This window comes from Syngnathus scovelli, unplaced genomic scaffold (assembly GCF_024217435.2).
Source record: "Syngnathus scovelli strain Florida unplaced genomic scaffold, RoL_Ssco_1.2 HiC_scaffold_24, whole genome shotgun sequence".
Taxonomy (NCBI): domain Eukaryota; kingdom Metazoa; phylum Chordata; class Actinopteri; order Syngnathiformes; family Syngnathidae; genus Syngnathus; species Syngnathus scovelli.
In genome coordinates, this window is record NW_026061333.1 from 270,001 (window position 1) to 290,000 (window position 20,000).

Sequence of the window (20,000 nt, forward strand, 5' to 3'; positions counted from 1 at the left end):
CCCAACATTTTGCATTTTATAGACACAATCGCCCCTGAAACTAGCGAGCGAGCCAATGAAGCCTTCAAAACTGCTTCGGCACATGGAGACCAAGCATCCTGCATTAAAAGACAAACCTTAACCACTTCGGGTTTCATTGTCTCCGATTACGCCTGGATGGGACCGGCTCGTTTCTGAGAAACAAGCTCGGTGCTCCCAATAATTCAACGTAATGGTGACTTTTATTTTTATGTGGTTTATATTTGTTTTTATGCCAGTCGTATCATTTTATTTAATCGTATTTACCGTATTTGCCGGTGTACAGGTCGACTCGGTGTATAAGTCGACCCCCTAAAATTCGACGGAAATTTACGATTTTATGATATATCCTTTGTATAAGTCGAGCTCAATTGTTGCATTATATTAAACTTCAAAATTCAATATGCGAAATTTATTGACGAAATGTGTTCAAATTCTGGGAGGCCGTGCGCATGCTGCTGTTTATAAGCACCGCGGAGGAGATCGCGGCCGGCGAGCTCGCGCACGCCGCCCGGCACCAACGGGAGGCCGGAAATAGCTCCAAGCCGAGCGGATCGGCACTTTATAAGCACCGCGGAGGAGATCGCGGCGCCTCATTGGACTTCCAGCACCCGGCGAGCTCGCGCACCCGCCCGGCACATCCGGGAGGCCGTGCGCACGAGCCAAGTGGCCGAAAATAGCCCCCGCCGAGCGGATCGGCTGTTTATAAGCACCGCGGAGGTGGTCGCGGCGCCTCATTCGACTTCCAGCGGCCGGCGAGCTCGCGCACCCGCCCGGCACATCCGGGAGGCCGTGCGCACGAGCCAAGTGGCCGAAAATAGCCCCCGCCGAGCGGATCGGCTGTTTATAAGCACCGCGGAGGTGGTCGGGCGCCTCATTCGACTTCCAGCGGCCGGCGAGCTCGCGCACCCGCCCGGCACATCCGGGAGGCCGTGCGCACGAGCCAAGTGGCCGAAAATAGCCCCTGCCGAGCGGATCGGCTGTTTATAAGCACCGCGGAGGTGGTCGCGGCGCCTCATTCGACTTCCAGCGGCCGGCGAGCTCGCGCACCCGCCCGGCACATCCGGGAGGCCGTGCGCACGAGCCAAGTGGCCGAAAATAGCCCCCGCCGAGCGGATCGGTTGTTTATAAGCACCGCGGAGGTAGTCGCGGCGCCTCATTCGACTTCCAGCGGCCGGCGAGCTCGCGCACCCGCCCGGCACATCCGAGAGGCCGTGCGCACGAGCCAAGTGGCCGAAAATAGCCCCCGCCGAGCGGATCGGCTGTTTATAAGCACCGCGGAGGTGGTCGCGGCGCCTCATTCGACTTCCAACGGCCGGCGAGCTCGCGCACCCGCCCGGCACATCCGGGAGGCCGTGCGCACGAGCCAAGTGGCCGAAAATAGCCCCCGCCGAGCGGATCGGCTGTTTATAAGCACCGCGGAGGTGGTCGCGGCGCCTCATTCGACTTCCAGCGGCCGGCGAGCTCGCGCACCCGCCCGGCACATCCGGGAGGCCGTGCGCACGAGTCAAGTGGCCGAAAATAGCCCCCGCCGAGCGGATCGGCTGTTTATAAGCACCGCGGAGGTGGTCGCGGCGCCTCATTCGACTTCCAGCGGCCGGCGAGCTCGCGCACCCGCCCGGCACATCCGGGAGGCCGTGCGCACGAGCCAAGTGGCCGAAAATAGCCCCCGCCGAGCGGATCGGCTGTTTATAAGCACCGCGGAGGTGGTCGCGGCGCCTCATTCGACTTCCGGCGGGCGGCGAGCTCGCGCACCCGCCCGGCACATCCGGGAGGCCGTGCGCACGAGCCAAGTGGCCGAAAATAGCCCCCGCCGAGCGGATCGGCTGTTTATAAGCACCGCGGAGGTGGTCGCGGCGCCTCATTCGACTTCAAGCGGCCGGCGAGCTCGCGCACCCGCCCGGCACATCCGGGAGGCCGTGCGCACGAGCCAAGTGGCCGAAAATAGCCCCCGCCGAGCGGATCGGCTGTTTATAAGCACCGCGGAGGTGGTCGCGGCGCCTCATTCGACTTCCAGCGGCCGGCGAGCTCGCGCACCCGCCCGGCACATCCGGGAGGCCGTGCGCACGAGCCAAGTGGCCGAAAATAGCCCCCGCCGAGCGGATCGGCTGTTTATAAGCACCGCGGAGGTGGTCGCGGCGCCTCATTCGACTTCCAGCGGCCGGCGAGCTCGCGCACCCGCCCGGCACATCCGGGAGGCCGTGCGCACGAGCCAAGTGGCCGAAAATAGCCCCCGCCGAGCGGATCGGCTGTTTATAAGCACCGCGGAGGTGGTCGGGCGCCTCATTCGACTTCCAGCGGCCGGCGAGCTCGCGCACCCGCCCGGCACATCCGGGAGGCCGTGCGCACGAGCCAAGTGGCCGAAAATAGCCCCCGCCGAGCGGATCGGCTGTTTATAAGCACCGCGGAGGTGGTCGCGGCGCCTCATTCGACTTCCGGCGGGCGGCGAGCTCGCGCACCCGCCCGGCACATCCGGGAGGCCGTGCGCACGAGCCAAGTGGCCGAAAATAGCCCCCGCCGAGCGGATCGGCTGTTTATAAGCACCGCGGAGGTGGTCGCGGCGCCTCATTCGACTTCAAGCGGCCGGCGAGCTCGCGCACCCGCCCGGCACATCCGGGAGGCCGTGCGCACGAGCCAAGTGGCCGAAAATAGCCCCCGCCGAGCGGATCGGCTGTTTATAAGCACCGCGGAGGTGGTCGCGGCGCCTCATTCGACTTCCAGCGGCCGGCGAGCTCGCGCACCCGCCCGGCACATCCGGGAGGCCGTGCGCACGAGCCAAGTGGCCGAAAATAGCCCCCGCCGAGCGGATCGGCTGTTTATAAGCACCGCGGAGGTGGTCGGGCGCCTCATTCGACTTCCAGCGGCCGGCGAGCTCGCGCACCCGCCCGGCACATCCGGGAGGCCGTGCGCACGAGCCAAGTGGCCGAAAATAGCCCCCGCCGAGCGGATCGGCTGTTTATAAGCACCGCGGAGGTGGTCGCGGCGCCTCATTCGACTTCCAGCGGCCGGCGAGCTCGCGCACCCGCCCGGCACATCCGGGAGGCCGTGCGCACGAGCCAAGTGGCCGAAAATAGCCCCCGCCGAGCGGATCGGCTGTTTATAAGCACCGCGGAGGTGGTCGCGGCGCCTCATTCGACTTCCAGCGGCCGGCGAGCTCGCGCACCCGCCCGGCACATCCGGGAGGCCGTGCGCACGAGCCAAGTGGCCGAAAATAGCCCCCGCCGAGCGGATCGGCTGTTTATAAGCACCGCGGAGGTGGTCGCGGCGCCTCATTCGACTTCCAGCGGCCGGCGAGCTCGCGCACCCGCCCGGCATATCCGGGAGGCCGTGCGCACGAGCCAAGTGGCCGAAAATAGCCCCCGCCGAGCGGATCGGCTGTTTATAAGCACCGAGGAGGTGGTCGCGGCGCCTCATTCGACTTCCAGCGGCCGGCGAGCCCGCGCACCCGCCCGGCACATCCGGGAGGCCGTGCGCACGAGCCAAGTGGCCGAAAATAGCCCCCGCCGAGCGGATCGGCTGTTTATAAGCACCGCGGAGGTGGTCGCGGCGCCTCATTCGACTTCCAGCGGCCGGCGAGCTCGCGCACCCGCCCGGCACATCCGGGAGGCCGTGCGCACAAGCCAAGTGGCCGAAAATAGCCCCCGCCGAGCGGATCGGCTGTTTATAAGCACCGCGGAGGTGGTCGCGGCGCCTCATTCGACTTCCAGCGGCCGGCGAGCTCGCGCACCCGCCCGGCACATCCGGGAGGCCGTGCGCACGAGCCAAGTGGCCGAAAATAGCCCCCGCCGAGCGGATCGGCTGTTTATAAGCACCGCGGAGGTGGTCGCGGCGCCTCATTCGACTTCCAGCGGCCGGCGAGCTCGCGCACCCGCCCGGCACATCCGGGAGGCCGTGCGCACGAGCCAAGTGGCCGAAAATAGCCCCCGCCGAGCGGATCGGCTGTTTATAAGCACCGCGGAGGTGGTCGCGGCGCCTCATTCGACTTCCAGCGGCCGGCGAGCTCGCGCACCCGCCCGGCACATCCGGGAGGCCGTGCGCACAAGCCAAGTGGCCGAAAATAGCCCCCGCCGAGCGGATCGGCTGTTTATAAGCACCGCGGAGGTGGTCGCGGCGCCTCATTCGACTTCCAGCGGCCGGCGAGCTCGCGCACCCGCCCGGCACATCCGGGAGGCCGTGCGCACGAGCCAAGTGGCCGAAAATAGCCCCCGCCGAGCGGATCGGCTGTTTATAAGCACCGCGGAGGTGGTCGCGGCGCCTCATTCGACTTCCAGCGGCCGGCGAGCTCGCGCACCCGCCCGGCACATCCGGGAGGCTGTGCGCACGAGCCAAGTGGCCGAAAATAGCCCCCGCCGAGCGGATCGGCTGTTTATAAGCACCGCGGAGGTGGTCGCGGCGCCTCATTCGACTTCCAGCGGCCGGCGAGCTCGCACACCCGCCCGGCACATCCGGGAGGCCGTGCGCACGAGCCAAGTGGCCGAAAATAGCCCCCGCCGAGCGGATCGGCTGTTTATAAGCACCGCGGAGGTGGTCGCGGCGCCTCATTCGACTTCCAGCGGCCGGCGAGATCGCGCACCCGCCCGGCACATCCGGGAGGCCGTGCGCACGAGCCAAGTGGCCGAAAATAGCCCCCGCCGAGCGGATCGGCTGTTTATAAGCACCGCGGAGGTGGTCGCGGCGCCTCATTCGACTTCCGGCGAGCTCGCGCACCCGCCCGGCACATCCGGGAGGCCGTGCGCACGAGCCAAGTGGCCGAAAATAGCCCCCGCCGAGCGGATCGGCTGTTTATAAGCACCGCGGAGGTGGTCGCGGCGCCTCATTCGACTTCCAGCGGCCGGCGAGCTCGCGCACCCGCCCGGCACATCCGGGAGGCCGTGCGCACGAGCCAAGTGGCCGAAAATAGCCCCCGCCGAGCGGATCGGCTGTTTATAAGCACCGCGGAGGTGGTCGCGGCGCCTCATTCGACTTACAGCGGTCGGCGAGCTCGCGCACCCGCCCGGCACATCCGGGAGGCCGTGCGCACGAGCCAAGTGGCCGAAAATAGCCCCCGCCGAGCGGATCGGCTGTTTATAAGCACCGCGGAGGTGGTCGCGGCGCCTCATTCGACTTCCAGCGGCCGGCGAGCTCGCGCACCCGCCCGGCACATCCGGGAGGCCGTGCGCACGAGCCAAGTGGCCGAAAATAGCCCCCGCTGAGCGGATCGGCTGTTTATAAGCACCGCGGAGGTGGTCGCGGCGCCTCATTCGACTTCCAGCGGCCGGCGAGATCGCGCACCCGCCCGGCACATCCGGGAGGCCGTGCGCACGAGCCAAGTGGCCGAAAATAGCCCCCGCCGAGCGGATCGGCTGTTTATAAGCACCGCGGAGGTGGTCGCGGCGCCTCATTCGACTTCCAGCGGCCGGCGAGCTCGCGCACCCGCCCGGCACATCCGGGAGGCCGTGCGCACGAGCCAAGTGGCCGAAAATAGCCCCCGCCGAGCGGATCGGCTGTTTATAAGCACCGCGGAGGTGGTCGCGGCGCCTCATTCGACTTCCGGCGAGCTCGCGCACCCGCCCGGCACATCCGGGAGGCCGTGCGCACGAGCCAAGTGGCCGAAAATAGCCCCCGCCGAGCGGATCGGCTGTTTATAAGCACCGCGGAGGTGGTCGCGGCGCCTCATTCGACTTCCAGCGGCCGGCGAGCTCGCGCACCCGCCCGGCACATCCGGGAGGCCGTGCGCACGAGCCAAGTGGCCGAAAATAGCCCCCGCCGAGCGGATCGGCTGTTTATAAGCACCGCGGAGGTGGTCGCGGCGCCTCATTCGACTTACAGCGGTCGGCGAGCTCGCGCACCCGCCCGGCACATCCGGGAGGCCGTGCGCACGAGCCAAGTGGCCGAAAATAGCCCCCGCCGAGCGGATCGGCTGTTTATAAGCACCGCGGAGGTGGTCGCGGCGCCTCATTCGACTTCCAGCGGCCGGCGAGCTCGCGCACCCGCCCGGCACATCCGGGAGGCCGTGCGCACGAGCCAAGTGGCCGAAAATAGCCCCCGCCGAGCGGATCGGCTGTTTATAAGCACCGCGGAGGTGGTCGCGGCGCCTCATTCGACTTCCAGCGGCCGGCGAGCTCGCGCACCCGCCCGGCACATCCGGGAGGCCGTGCGCACGAGCCAAGTGGCCGAAAATAGCCCCCGCCGAGCGGATCGGCTGTTTATAAGCACCGCGGAGGTGGTCGCGGCGCCTCATTCGACTTCCAGCGGCCGGCGAGCTCGCGCACCCGCCCGGCACATCCGGGAGGCCGTGCGCACGAGCCAAGTGGCCGAAAATAGCCCCCGCCGAGCGGATCGGCGGTTTATAAGCACCGCGGAGGTGGTCGCGGCGCCTCATTCGACTTCCAGCGGGCCGCGCACTCGCGCACGCCGCCCGGTTCAAATTTTCTAAGTGCAACGCACAATGAGATGCATGAGAAACGGCCTTGGTTACCATCACATTTGAAGCGATGAATACGAAGTTAAATTTTATGACTCGGTGTATAAGTCGAGGTCGATTTTTTTCGGTCGATTTTGGATCGAAAAAGGTCGACCAATACACCGGCAAATACGGTATATATACTTATTATAAATGTAGTATTTATTTATATTGATTTATTGTTTATTTATATATATAAAGGCAGGTCCGCAAAAATATTTCTGACGCGTAGCCGGTCCGTGGCGCAAGAAAGGTTGGGGACCACTAGTCTAAAAGAATCTGGCCGTAACTGGAATAGGGTTCTACGCGAATGCCCAACGGAAAAGTGAAGTGCACAAAACCTGCATTTGGCTGTATCAAAATAAATGTCATGAAAAAGGTAAAAACACTACATGGAAGCGCAATGTGTTGTGCTGGGTTCTTTTACAAGTAAAGACTGCTGCTTTGAGTTCACAGGGAGCCATGCTCTTTATTCACTGTACATAGAGGTTTTGAACTCGTGTTGTAGTTTCAGTGTCGGAGTTCAAACTAGGCTTGCAGTTTCCGAATGCCATTCGTGATGGGTGTTGTAAAAAGGTCTTGGCTTAAACGATTGAAGTGCACATAAGAAAAAAAAAAAAAAAAAAAAGAGCTTGAAGTGCACATAAGAAAAAGAAAAAGCTTACAGCACCTGGTATTCCCAGGCAGTCTCCCATCCAAGTACTAACCAGGCCCGACCCTGCTTAGCTTCCGAGATAAGACGAGATCAGGCGTACTCAGGGTAGTATGGCCGTAAGCCGTGAGGTGACCCAACATTTTGCATTTTATAGACACAATCGCCCCTGAAACTAGCGAGCAAGCCAATGAAGCCTTCAAAACTGCTTCGGCACATGGAGACCAAGCATCCTGCATTAAAAGACAAACCTTAACCACTTCGGGTTTCATTGTCTCCGATTACGCCTGGATGGGACCGGCTCGTTTCTGAGAAACAAGCTCGGTGCTCCCAATAATTCAACGTAATGGTGACTTTTATTTTTATGTGGTTTATATTTGTTTTTATGCCAGTCGTATCATTTTATTTAATCCTATTTATATATATGTATTATAAATGTAGTATTTATTTATATAGATTTATTGTTTATTTATATATATAAACGCAGGTCCGCAAAAATATTTCTGACGCGTAGCCGGTCCGTGGCGCAAGAAAGTTTGGGGACCACTAGTCTAAAAGAATCTGGCCGTAACTGGAATAGGGTTCTACACGAATGCCCAACGGAAAAGTGAAGTGCACAAAACCTGCATTTGGCTGTATCAAAATAAATGTCATGAAAAAGGTAAAAACACTACATGGAAGCGCAATGTGTTGTGCTGGGTTCTTTTACAAGTAAAGACTGCTGCTTTGAGTTCACAGGGAGCCATGCTCTTTATTCACTGTACATAGTCTGTCCTCTAGCGGTAAAAACGTGAACTGCAATGCTATGGCTGTCGCCACACAATGTAGGTTTTAAACTCGTGTTGTAGTTTCAGTGTCGGAGTTCAAACTAGGCTTGCAGTTTCCGAATGCCATTCGTGATGGGTGCTGTAAAAAGTTCTTGGCTTAAACGATTGAAGTGCACATAAGAAAAAAAAAAAAAAAAAAAAAGCTTACGGTAACTGGTATTCCCAGGCGGTCTCCCATCCAAGTACTAACCAGGTCCGACCCTGCTTAGCCTCCGAGGTCGGACGAGAGCGGGCGCTCTCAGGGTAGTATTGCCGTAAGCCGTGAAACCGCTCAGAATTTTTCATTTTATAGACACAATCGCCCCTGAAACCATGCCAAGCAGCGGCGGGACTTGATGGCTGTGGTAAAAGTTTCCTTTCACAATTGACGTGGGAAAAAAAAAAAAAAAAAGGCTTTCAGCACCTGGTATTCCCGGACGGTCACCCTTCCCTTTTGTTTTTTTTTTTGTTTTTTTTACAACCAGGGCCGAAACAGGCTTTCTTCCAAGGCTTTTGGTGTTTTCTGGAAACATGGCTATCATGAAAAGTTATTGACAGCTTTTTATGCGGTAGCACGAATTTGCCGTTGCGACCTGCATTTTGCTGAATCAAAATAAATGCCTTGAAAAGTTTAAAAACACTTCATGGAAGTCACTTCACTGGTTTCTTTTATATCAAACAAATTGTTTTAGGTTATTCACCTGACATGTTTCGGCGGTTTCTTCCGCCTTCATCAGAGTGTCACAGATGTGATGGTGACGCGTCTTTATCAGCTGATGGATCAACATGTCAGGTGAATAACCTAAAACAATTTGTTTGATATAAAAGAAACCAGTGAAGTGATTAAATAAGGAAAAACAAAATGAACTTAGTACAATTACTTCATGGAAGTGTTGTGTTGGGTTCTTTTACAAGTCAAGCCTGCTGCTTTGAGTTCACAGGGAGCCATGCTCACTGTACATAGTCTGCTCTCTAGCGGTAAAAAATTTAACTACAATGCTGTGGATGTCACCACATAATATAGCTTTCAAACTCGTGTTATAGTTTCAATGTCGGAGTTTAAATTAGGCTTGCTGTTTCCGGATGCCATTCGTGATGGGTGTTGTAAAAAATAGCTTCTTAAACGATTGAAGTGCACATAAGAAAAAGAAAAAGCTTACAGCACCTGGTATTCCCAGGCGGTCTCCCATCCAAGTACTAACCAGGGCCGACCCTGCTTAGCTTCCGAGATCGGACGAGATCGGGCGTTCTCAGGGTAGTATGGCCGTAAGCCGTGAGGTGACCCAACATTTTGCATTTTATAGACACAATCGCCCCTGAAACTAGCGAGCGAGCCAATGAAGCCTTCAAAACTGCTTCGGCACATGGAGACCAAGCATCCTGCATTAAAAGACAAACCTTAACCACTTCGGGTTTCATTGTCTCCGATTACGCCTGGATGGGACCGGCTCGTTTCTGAGAAACAAGCTCGGTGCTCCCAATAATTCAACGTAATGGTGACTTTTATTTTTATGTGGTTTATATTTGTTTTTATGCCAGTCGTATCATTTTATTTAATCGTATTTACCGTATTTGCCGGTGTACAGGTCGACTCGGTGTATAAGTCGACCCCCTAAAATTCGACGGAAATTTACGATTTTATGATATATCCTTTGTATAAGTCGAGCTCAATTGTTGCATTATATTAAACTTCAAAATTCAATATGCGAAATTTATTGACGAAATGTGTTCAAATTCTGGGAGGCCGTGCGCATGCTGCTGTTTATAAGCACCGCGGAGGAGATCGCGGCCGGCGAGCTCGCGCACGCCGCCCGGCACCAACGGGAGGCCGGAAATAGCTCCAAGCCGAGCGGATCGGCACTTTATAAGCACCGCGGAGGAGATCGCGGCGCCTCATTGGACTTCCAGCGGCCGGCGAGCTCGCGCACCCGCCCGGCACATCCGGGAGGCCGTGCGCACGAGCCAAGTGGCCGAAAATAGCCCCCGCCGAGCGGATCGGCTGTTTATAAGCACCGCGGAGGTGGTCGCGGCGCCTCATTCGACTTCCAGCGGCCGGCGAGCTCGCGCACCCGCCCGGCACATCCGGGAGGCCGTGCGCACGAGCCAAGTGGCCGAAAATAGCCCCCGCCGAGCGGATCGGCTGTTTATAAGCACCGCGGAGGTGGTCGCGGCGCCTCATTCGACTTCCAGCGGCCGGCGAGCTCGCGCACCCGCCCGGCACATCCGGGAGGCCGTGCGCACGAGCCAAGTGGCCGAAAATAGCCCCCGCCGAGCGGATCGGCTGTTTATAAGCACCGCGGAGGTGGTCGCGGCGCCTCATTCGACTTACAGCGGTCGGCGAGCTCGCGCACCCGCCCGGCACATCCGGGAGGCCGTGCGCACGAGCCAAGTGGCCGAAAATAGCCCCCGCCGAGCGGATCGGCTGTTTATAAGCACCGCGGAGGTGGTCGCGGCGCCTCATTCGACTTCCAGCGGCCGGCGAGCTCGCGCACCCGCCCGGCACATCCGGGAGGCCGTGCGCACGAGCCAAGTGGCCGAAAATAGCCCCCGCCGAGCGGATCGGCTGTTTATAAGCACCGCGGAGGTGGTCGCGGCGCCTCATTCGACTTCCAGCGGCCGGCGAGCTCGCGCACCCGCCCGGCACATCCGGGAGGCCGTGCGCACGAGCCAAGTGGCCGAAAATAGCCCCCGCCGAGCGGATCGGCTGTTTATAAGCACCGCGGAGGTGGTCGCGGCGCCTCATTCGACTTCCAGCGGCCGGCGAGCTCGCGCACCCGCCCGGCACATCCGGGAGGCCGTGCGCACGAGCCAAGTGGCCGAAAATAGCCCCCGCCGAGCGGATCGGCGGTTTATAAGCACCGCGGAGGTGGTCGCGGCGCCTCATTCGACTTCCAGCGGGCCGCGCACTCGCGCACGCCGCCCGGTTCAAATTTTCTAAGTGCAACGCACAATGAGATGCATGAGAAACGGCCTTGGTTACCATCACATTTGAAGCGATGAATACGAAGTTAAATTTTATGACTCGGTGTATAAGTCGAGGTCGATTTTTTTCGGTCGATTTTGGATCGAAAAAGGTCGACCAATACACCGGCAAATACGGTATATATACTTATTATAAATGTAGTATTTATTTATATTGATTTATTGTTTATTTATATATATAAAGGCAGGTCCGCAAAAATATTTCTGACGCGTAGCCGGTCCGTGGCGCAAGAAAGGTTGGGGACCACTAGTCTAAAAGAATCTGGCCGTAACTGGAATAGGGTTCTACACGAATGCCCAACGGAAAAGTGAAGTGCACAAAACCTGCATTTGGCTGTATCAAAATAAATGTCATGAAAAAGGTAAAAACACTACATGGAAGCGCAATGTGTTGTGCTGGGTTCTTTTACAAGTAAAGACTGCTGCTTTGAGTTCACAGGGAGCCATGCTCTTTATTCACTGTACATAGAGGTTTTGAACTCGTGTTGTAGTTTCAGTGTCGGAGTTCAAACTAGGCTTGCAGTTTCCGAATGCCATTCGTGATGGGTGTTGTAAAAAGGTCTTGGCTTAAACGATTGAAGTGCACATAAGAAAAAAAAAAAAAAAAAAAAAGAGCTTGAAGTGCACATAAGAAAAAGAAAAAGCTTACAGCACCTGGTATTCCCAGGCAGTCTCCCATCCAAGTACTAACCAGGCCCGACCCTGCTTAGCTTCCGAGATAAGACGAGATCAGGCGTACTCAGGGTAGTATGGCCGTAAGCCGTGAGGTGACCCAACATTTTGCATTTTATAGACACAATCGCCCCTGAAACTAGCGAGCAAGCCAATGAAGCCTTCAAAACTGCTTCGGCACATGGAGACCAAGCATCCTGCATTAAAAGACAAACCTTAACCACTTCGGGTTTCATTGTCTCCGATTACGCCTGGATGGGACCGGCTCGTTTCTGAGAAACAAGCTCGGTGCTCCCAATAATTCAACGTAATGGTGACTTTTATTTTTATGTGGTTTATATTTGTTTTTATGCCAGTCGTATCATTTTATTTAATCCTATTTATATATATGTATTATAAATGTAGTATTTATTTATATAGATTTATTGTTTATTTATATATATAAAGGCAGGTCCGCAAAAATATTTCTGACGCGTAGCCGGTCCAAGAAAGTTTGGGGACCACTAGTCTAAAAGAATCTGGCCGTAACTGGAATAGGGTTCTACGCGAATGCCCAACGGAAAAGTGAAGTGCACAAAACCTGCATTTGGCTGTATCAAAATAAATGTCATGAAAAAGGTAAAAACACTACATGGAAGCGCAATGTGTTGTGCTGGGTTCTTTTACAAGTAAAGACTGCTGCTTTGAGTTCACAGGGAGCCATGCTCTTTATTCACTGTACATAGTCTGTCCTCTAGCGGTAAAAACGTGAACTGCAATGCTATGGCTGTCGCCACACAATGTAGGTTTTAAACTCGTGTTGTAGTTTCAGTGTCGGAGTTCAAACTAGGCTTGCAGTTTCCGAATGCCATTCGTGATGGGTGCTGTAAAAAGTTCTTGGCTTAAACGATTGAAGTGCACATAAAAAAAAAAAAAGCTTACGGTAACTGGTATTCCCAGGCGGTCTCCCATCCAAGTACTAACCAGGCCCGACCCTGCTTAGCCTCCGAGGTCGGACGAGAGCGGGCGCTCTCAGGGTAGTATTGCCGTAAGCCGTGAGACCGCTCAGAATTTTTCATTTTATAGACACAATCGCCCCTGAAACCATGCCAAGCAGCGGCGGGACTTGATGGCTGTGGTAAAAGTTTCCTTTCACAATTGACGTGGGAAAAAAAAAAAAAAAAAAGGCTTTCAGCACCTGGTATTCCCGGACGGTCACCCTTCCCTTTTGTTTTTTTTTTGTTTTTTTTACAACCAGGGCCGAAAAAGGCTTTCAGCACCTGGTATTCCCGGACGGTCACCCTTCCCTTTTGTTTTTTTTTTGTTTTTTTTACAACCAGGGCCGAAACAGGCTTTCTTCCAAGGCTTTTGGTGTTTTCTGGAAACATGGCTATCATGAAAAGTTATTGACAGCTTTTTATGCGGTAGCACGAATTTGCCGTTGCGACCTGCATTTTGCTGAATCAAAATAAATGCCTTGAAAAGTTTAAAAACACTTCATGGAAGTCACTTCACTGGTTTCTTTTATATCAAACAAATTGTTTTAGGTTATTCACCTGACATGTTTCGGCGGTTTCTTCCGCCTTCATCAGAGTGTCACAGATGTGATGGTGACGCGTCTTTATCAGCTGATGGATCAACATGTCAGGTGAATAACCTAAAACAATTTGTTTGATATAAAAGAAACCAGTGAAGTGATTAAATAAGGAAAAACAAAATGAACTTAGTACAATTACTTCATGGAAGTGTTGTGTTGGGTTCTTTTACAAGTCAAGCCTGCTGCTTTGAGTTCACAGGGAGCCATGCTCACTGTACATAGTCTGCTCTCTAGCGGTAAAAAATTTAACTACAATGCTGTGGATGTCACCACATAATATAGCTTTCAAACTCGTGTTATAGTTTCAATGTCGGAGTTTAAATTAGGCTTGCTGTTTCCGGATGCCATTCGTGATGGGTGTTGTAAAAAATAGCTTCTTAAACGATTGAAGTGCACATAAGAAAAAGAAAAAGCTTACAGCACCTGGTATTCCCAGGCGGTCTCCCATTCAAGTACTAACCAGGCCCGACCCTGCTTAGCTTCCGAGATCGGACGAGATCGGGCGTTCTCAGGGTAGTATGGCCGTAAGCCGTGAGGTGACCCAACATTTTGCATTTTATAGACACAATCGCCCCTGAAACTAGCGAGCGAGCCAATGAAGCCTTCAAAACTGCTTCGGCACATGGAGACCAAGCATCCTGCATTAAAAGACAAACCTTAACCACTTCGGGTTTCATTGTCTCCGATTACGCCTGGATGGGACCGGCTCGTTTCTGAGAAACAAGCTCGGTGCTCCCAATAATTCAACGTAATGGTGACTTTTATTTTTATGTGGTTTATATTTGTTTTTATGCCAGTCGTATCATTTTATTTAATCGTATTTACCGTATTTGCCGGTGTACAGGTCGACTCGGTGTATAAGTCGACCCCCTAAAATTCGACGGAAATTTACGATTTTATGATATATCCTTTGTATAAGTCGAGCTCAATTGTTGCATTATATTAAACTTCAAAATTCAATATGCGAAATTTATTGACGAAATGTGTTCAAATTCTGGGAGGCCGTGCGCATGCTGCTGTTTATAAGCACCGCGGAGGAGATCGCGGCCGGCGAGCTCGCGCACGCCGCCCGGCACCAACGGGAGGCCGGAAATAGCTCCAAGCCGAGCGGATCGGCACTTTATAAGCACCGCGGAGGAGATCGCGGCGCCTCATTGGACTTCCAGCGGCCGGCGAGCTCGCGCACCCGCCCGGCACATCCGGGAGGCCGTGCGCACGAGCCAAGTGGCCGAAAATAGCCCCCGCCGAGCGGATCGGCTGTTTATAAGCACCGCGGAGGTGGTCGCGGCGCCTCATTCGACTTCCAGCGGCCGGCGAGCTCGCGCACCCGCCCGGCACATCCGGGAGGCCGTGCGCACGAGCCAAGTGGCCGAAATTAGCCCCCGCCGAGCGGATCGGCTGTTTATAAGCACCGCGGAGGTGGTCGGGCGCCTCATTCGACTTCCAGCGGCCGGCGAGCTCGCGCACCCGCCCGGCACATCCGGGAGGCCGTGCGCACGAGCCAAGTGGCCGAAAATAGCCCCTGCCGAGCGGATCGGCTGTTTATAAGCACCGCGGAGGTGGTCGCGGCGCCTCATTCGACTTCCAGCGGCCGGCGAGCTCGCGCACCCGCCCGGCACATCCGGGAGGCCGTGCGCACGAGCCAAGTGGCCGAAAATAGCCCCCGCCGAGCGGATCGGTTGTTTATAAGCACCGCGGAGGTAGTCGCGGCGCCTCATTCGACTTCCAGCGGCCGGCGAGCTCGCGCACCCGCCCGGCACATCCGAGAGGCCGTGCGCACGAGCCAAGTGGCCGAAAATAGCCCCCGCCGAGCGGATCGGCTGTTTATAAGCACCGCGGAGGTGGTCGCGGCGCCTCATTCGACTTCCAGCGGCCGGCGAGCTCGCGCACCCGCCCGGCACATCCGGGAGGCCGTGCGCACGAGCCAAGTGGCCGAAAATAGCCCCCGCCGAGCGGATCGGCTGTTTATAAGCACCGCGGAGGTGGTCGCGGCGCCTCATTCGACTTCCAGCGGCCGGCGAGCTCGCGCACCCGCCCGGCACATCCGGGAGGCCGTGCGCACGAGTCAAGTGGCCGAAAATAGCCCCCGCCGAGCGGATCGGCTGTTTATAAGCACCGCGGAGGTGGTCGCGGCGCCTCATTCGACTTCCAGCGGCCGGCGAGCTCGCGCACCCGCCCGGCACATCCGGGAGGCCGTGCGCACGAGCCAAGTGGCCGAAAATAGCCCCCGCCGAGCGGATCGGCTGTTTATAAGCACCGCGGAGGTGGTCGCGGCGCCTCATTCGACTTCCGGCGGGCGGCGAGCTCGCGCACCCGCCCGGCACATCCGGGAGGCCGTGCGCACGAGCCAAGTGGCCGAAAATAGCCCCCGCCGAGCGGATCGGCTGTTTATAAGCACCGCGGAGGTGGTCGCGGCGCCTCATTCGACTTCAAGCGGCCGGCGAGCTCGCGCACCCGCCCGGCACATCCGGGAGGCCGTGCGCACGAGCCAAGTGGCCGAAAATAGCCCCCGCCGAGCGGATCGGCTGTTTATAAGCACCGCGGAGGTGGTCGCGGCGCCTCATTCGACTTCCAGCGGCCGGCGAGCTCGCGCACCCGCCCGGCACATCCGGGAGGCCGTGCGCACGAGCCAAGTGGCCGAAAATAGCCCCCGCCGAGCGGATCGGCTGTTTATAAGCACCGCGGAGGTGGTCGCGGCGCCTCATTCGACTTCCAGCGGCCGGCGAGCTCGCGCACCCGCCCGGCACATCCGGGAGGCCGTGCGCACGAGCCAAGTGGCCGAAAATAGCCCCCGCCGAGCGGATCGGCTGTTTATAAGCACCGCGGAGGTGGTCGCGGCGCCTCATTCGACTTCCAGCGGCCGGCGAGCTCGCGCACCCGCCCGGCACATCCGGGAGGCCGTGCGCACGAGCCAAGTGGCCGAAAATAGCCCCCGCCGAGCGGATCGGCTGTTTATAAGCACCGCGGAGGTGGTCGCGGCGCCTCATTCGACTTCCAGCGGCCGGCGAGCTCGCGCACCCGCCCGGCACATCCGGGAGGCCGTGCGCACGAGCCAAGTGGCCGAAAATAGCCCCCGCCGAGCGGATCGGCTGTTTATAAGCACCGCGGAGGTGGTCGCGGCGCCTCATTCGACTTCCAGCGGCCAGCGAGCTCGCGCACCCGCCCGGCACATCCGGGAGGCCGTGCGCACGAGCCAAGTGGCCGAAAATAGCCCCCGCCGAGCGGATCGGCTGTTTATAAGCACCGCGGAGGTGGTCGCGGCGCCTCATTCGACTTCCAGCGGCCGGCGAGCTCGCGCACCCGACCGGCACATCCGGGAGGCCGTGCGCACGAGCCAAGTGGCCGAAAATAGCCCCCGCCGAGCGGATCGGCTGTTTATAAGCACCGCGGAGGTGGTCGCGGCGCCTCATTCGACTTCCGGCGGGCGGCGAGCTCGCGCACCCGCCCGGCACATCCGGGAGGCCGTGCGCACGAGCCAAGTGGCCGAAAATAGCCCCCGCCGAGCGGATCGGCTGTTTATAAGCACCGCGGAGGTGGTCGCGGCGCCTCATTCGACTTCCAGCGGCCGGCGAGCTCGCGCACCCGCCCGGCACATCCGGGAGGCCGTGCGCACGAGCCAAGTGGCCGAAAATAGCCCCCGCCGAGCGGATCGGCTGTTTATAAGCACCGCGGAGGTGGTCGCGGCGCCTCATTCGACTTCCAGCGGCCGGCGAGCTCGCGCACCCGCCCGGCACATCCGGGAGGCCGTGCGCACGAGCCAAGTGGCCGAAAATAGCCCCCGCCGAGCGGATCGGCTGTTTATAAGCACCGCGGAGGTGGTCGCGGCGCCTCATTCGACTTCAAGCGGCCGGCGAGCTCGCGCACCCGCCCGGCACATCCGGGAGGCCGTGCGCACGAGCCAAGTGGCCGAAAATAGCCCCCGCCGAGCGGATCGGCTGTTTATAAGCACCGCGGAGGTGGTCGCGGCGCCTCATTCGACTTCCAGCGGCCGGCGAGCTCGCGCACCCGCCCGGCACATCCGGGAGGCCGTGCGCACGAGCCAAGTGGCCGAAAATAGCCCCCGCCGAGCGGATCGGCGGTTTATAAGCACCGCGGAGGTGGTCACGGCGCCTCATTCGACTTCCAGCGGCCGGCGAGATCGCGCACTCGTGCACGCCGCCCGGTTCAAATTTTCTAAGTGCAACGCACAATGAGATGCATGAGAAACGGCCTTGGTTACCATCACATTTGAAGCGATGAATACGAAGTTAAATTTTATGACTCGGTGTATAAGTCGAGGTCGATTTTTTTCGGTCGATTTTGGATCGAAAAAGGTCGACCAATACACCGGCAAATACGGTATATATACTTATTATAAATGTAGTATTTATTTATATTGATTTATTGTTTATTTATATATATAAAGGCAGGTCCGCAAAAATATTTCTGACGCGTAGCCGATCCGTGGCGCAAGAAAGGTTGGGGACCACTAGTCTAAAAGAATCTGGCCGTAACTGGAATAGGGTTCTACGCGAATGCCCAACGGAAAAGTGAAGTGCACAAAACCTGCATTTGGCTGTATCAAAATAAATGTCATGAAAAAGGTAAAAACACTACATGGAAGCGCAATGTGTTGTGCTGGGTTCTTTTACAAGTAAAGACTGCTGCTTTGAGTTCACAGGGAGCCATGCTCTTTATTCACTGTACATAGTCTGTCCTCTAGCGGTAAAAACGTGAACTGCAATGCTATGGCTGTCGCCACACAATGTAGGTTTTAAACTCGTGTTGTAGTTTCAGTGTCGGAGTTCAAACTAGGCTTGCAGTTTCCGAATGCCATTCGTGATGGGTGCTGTAAAAAGTTCTTGGCTTAAACGATTGAAGTGCACATAAGAAAAAAAAAAAAAAAAAAAAAGCTTACGGTAACTGGTATTCCCAGGCGGTCTCCCATCCAAGTACTAACCAGGTCCGACCCTGCTTAGCCTCCGAGGTCGGACGAGAGCGGGCGCTCTCAGGGTAGTATTGCCGTAAGCCGTGAGACCGCTCAGAATTTTTCATTTTATAGACACAATCGCCCCTGAAACCATGCCAAGCAGCGGCGGGACTTGATGGCTGTGGTAAAAGTTTCCTTTCACAATTGACGTGGGAAAAAAAAAAAAAAAAGGCTTTCAGCACCTGGTATTCCCGGACGGTCACCCTTCCCTTTTGTTTTTTTTTTTGTTTTTTTTACAACCAGGGCCGAAACAGGCTTTCTTCCAAGGCTTTTGGTGTTTTCTGGAAACATGGCTATCATGAAAAGTTATTGACAGCTTTTTATGCGGTAGCACGAATTTGCCGTTGCGACCTGCATTTTGCTGAATCAAAATAAATGCCTTGAAAAGTTTAAAAACACTTCATGGAAGTCACTTCACTGGTTTCTTTTATATCAAACAAATTGTTTTAGGTTATTCACCTGACATGTTTCGGCGGTTTCTTCCGCCTTCATCAGAGTGTCACAGATGTGATGGTGACGCGTCTTTATCAGCTGATGGATCAACATGTCAGGTGAATAACCTAAAACAATTTGTTTGATATAAAAGAAACCAGTGAAGTGATTAAATAAGGAAAAACAAAATGAACTTAGTACAATTACTTCATGGAAGTGTTGTGTTGGGTTCTTTTACAAGTCAAGCCTGCTGCTTTGAGTTCACAGGGAGCCATGCTCACTGTACATAGTCTGCTCTCTAGCGGTAAAAAATTTAACTACAATGCTGTGGATGTCACCACATAATATAGCTTTCAAACTCGTGTTATAGTTTCAATGTCGGAGTTTAAATTAGGCTTGCTGTTTCCGGATGCCATTCGTGATGGGTGTTGTAAAAAATAGCTTCTTAAACGATTGAAGTGCACATAAGAAAAAGAAAAAGCTTACAGCACCTGGTATTCCCAGGCGGTCTCCCATCCAAGTACTAACCAGGCCCGACCCTGCTTAGCTTCCGAGATCGGACGAGATCGGGCGTTCTCAGGGTAGTATGGCCGTAAGCCGTGAGGTGACCCAACATTTTGCATTTTATAGACACAATCGCCCCTGAAACTAGCGAGCGAGCCAATGAAGCCTTCAAAACTGCTTCGGCACATGGAGACCAAGCATCCTGCATTAAAAGACAAACCTTAACCACTTCGGGTTTCATTGTCTCCGATTACGCCTGGATGGGACCGGCTCGTTTCTGAGAAACAAGCTCGGTGCTCCCAATAATTCAACGTAATGGTGACTTTTATTTTTATGTGGTTTATATTTGTTTTTATGCCAGTCGTATCATTTTATTTAATCGTATTTACCGTATTTGCCGGTGTACAGGTCGACTCGGTGTATAAGTCGACCCCCTAAAATTCGACGGAAATTTACGATTTTATGATATATCCTTTGTATAAGTCGAGCTCAATTGTTGCATTATATTAAACTTCAAAATTCAATATGCGAAATTTATTGACGAAATGTGTTCAAATTCTGGGAGGCCGTGCGCATGCTGCTGTTTATAAGCACCGCGGAGGAGATCGCGGCCGGCGAGCTCGCGCACGCCGCCCGGCACCAACGGGAGGCCGGAAATAGCTCCAAGCCGAGCGGATCGGCACTTTATAAGCACCGCGGAGGAGATCGCGGCGCCTCATTGGACTTCCAGCGGCCGGCGAGCTCGCGCACCCGCCCGGCACATCCGGGAGGCAGTGCGCACGAGCCAAGTGGCCGAAAATAGCCCCCGCCGAGCGGATCGGCTGTTTATAAGCACCGCGGAGGTGGTCGCGGCGCCTCATTCGACTTCCAGCGGCCGGCGAGCTCGCGCACCCGCCCGGCACATCCGGGAGGCCGTGCGCACGAGCCAAGTGGCCGAAAATAGCCCC

The 20,000-nt window shown here is 56.4% G+C and overlaps 5 non-coding genes and 3 pseudogenes across 5 annotated transcripts; all 8 read right to left on the reverse strand.

Moving 5' to 3' along the window:
• Nucleotides 1-7,118: 7,118 nt before the first annotated feature.
• LOC125992834 (5S ribosomal RNA) lies at nt 7,119-7,237 on the reverse strand. The gene has a single exon (XR_007489831.1). It is a non-coding gene; the product is annotated as a 5S ribosomal RNA (ribosomal RNA).
• An 843-nt stretch (nt 7,238-8,080) lies between these two features.
• Nucleotides 8,081-8,199, reverse strand: LOC125992893 (5S ribosomal RNA; annotated as a pseudogene).
• An 872-nt stretch (nt 8,200-9,071) lies between these two features.
• On the reverse strand, nt 9,072-9,190 carry LOC125992966 (5S ribosomal RNA). Its single transcript, XR_007489901.1, has one exon. It is a non-coding gene; the product is annotated as a 5S ribosomal RNA (ribosomal RNA).
• A 2,352-nt stretch (nt 9,191-11,542) lies between these two features.
• Nucleotides 11,543-11,661, reverse strand: LOC125992835 (5S ribosomal RNA). The gene has a single exon (XR_007489832.1). It is a non-coding gene; the product is annotated as a 5S ribosomal RNA (ribosomal RNA).
• An 825-nt stretch (nt 11,662-12,486) lies between these two features.
• Nucleotides 12,487-12,605, reverse strand: LOC125992870 (5S ribosomal RNA; annotated as a pseudogene).
• Nucleotides 12,606-13,559: 954 nt separating this feature from the next.
• On the reverse strand, nt 13,560-13,678 carry LOC125992952 (5S ribosomal RNA). The gene has a single exon (XR_007489887.1). It is a non-coding gene; the product is annotated as a 5S ribosomal RNA (ribosomal RNA).
• A 4,360-nt stretch (nt 13,679-18,038) lies between these two features.
• Nucleotides 18,039-18,157, reverse strand: LOC125992894 (5S ribosomal RNA; annotated as a pseudogene).
• An 871-nt stretch (nt 18,158-19,028) lies between these two features.
• On the reverse strand, nt 19,029-19,147 carry LOC125992829 (5S ribosomal RNA). Its single transcript, XR_007489826.1, has one exon. It is a non-coding gene; the product is annotated as a 5S ribosomal RNA (ribosomal RNA).
• Nucleotides 19,148-20,000: the final 853 nt, after the last annotated feature.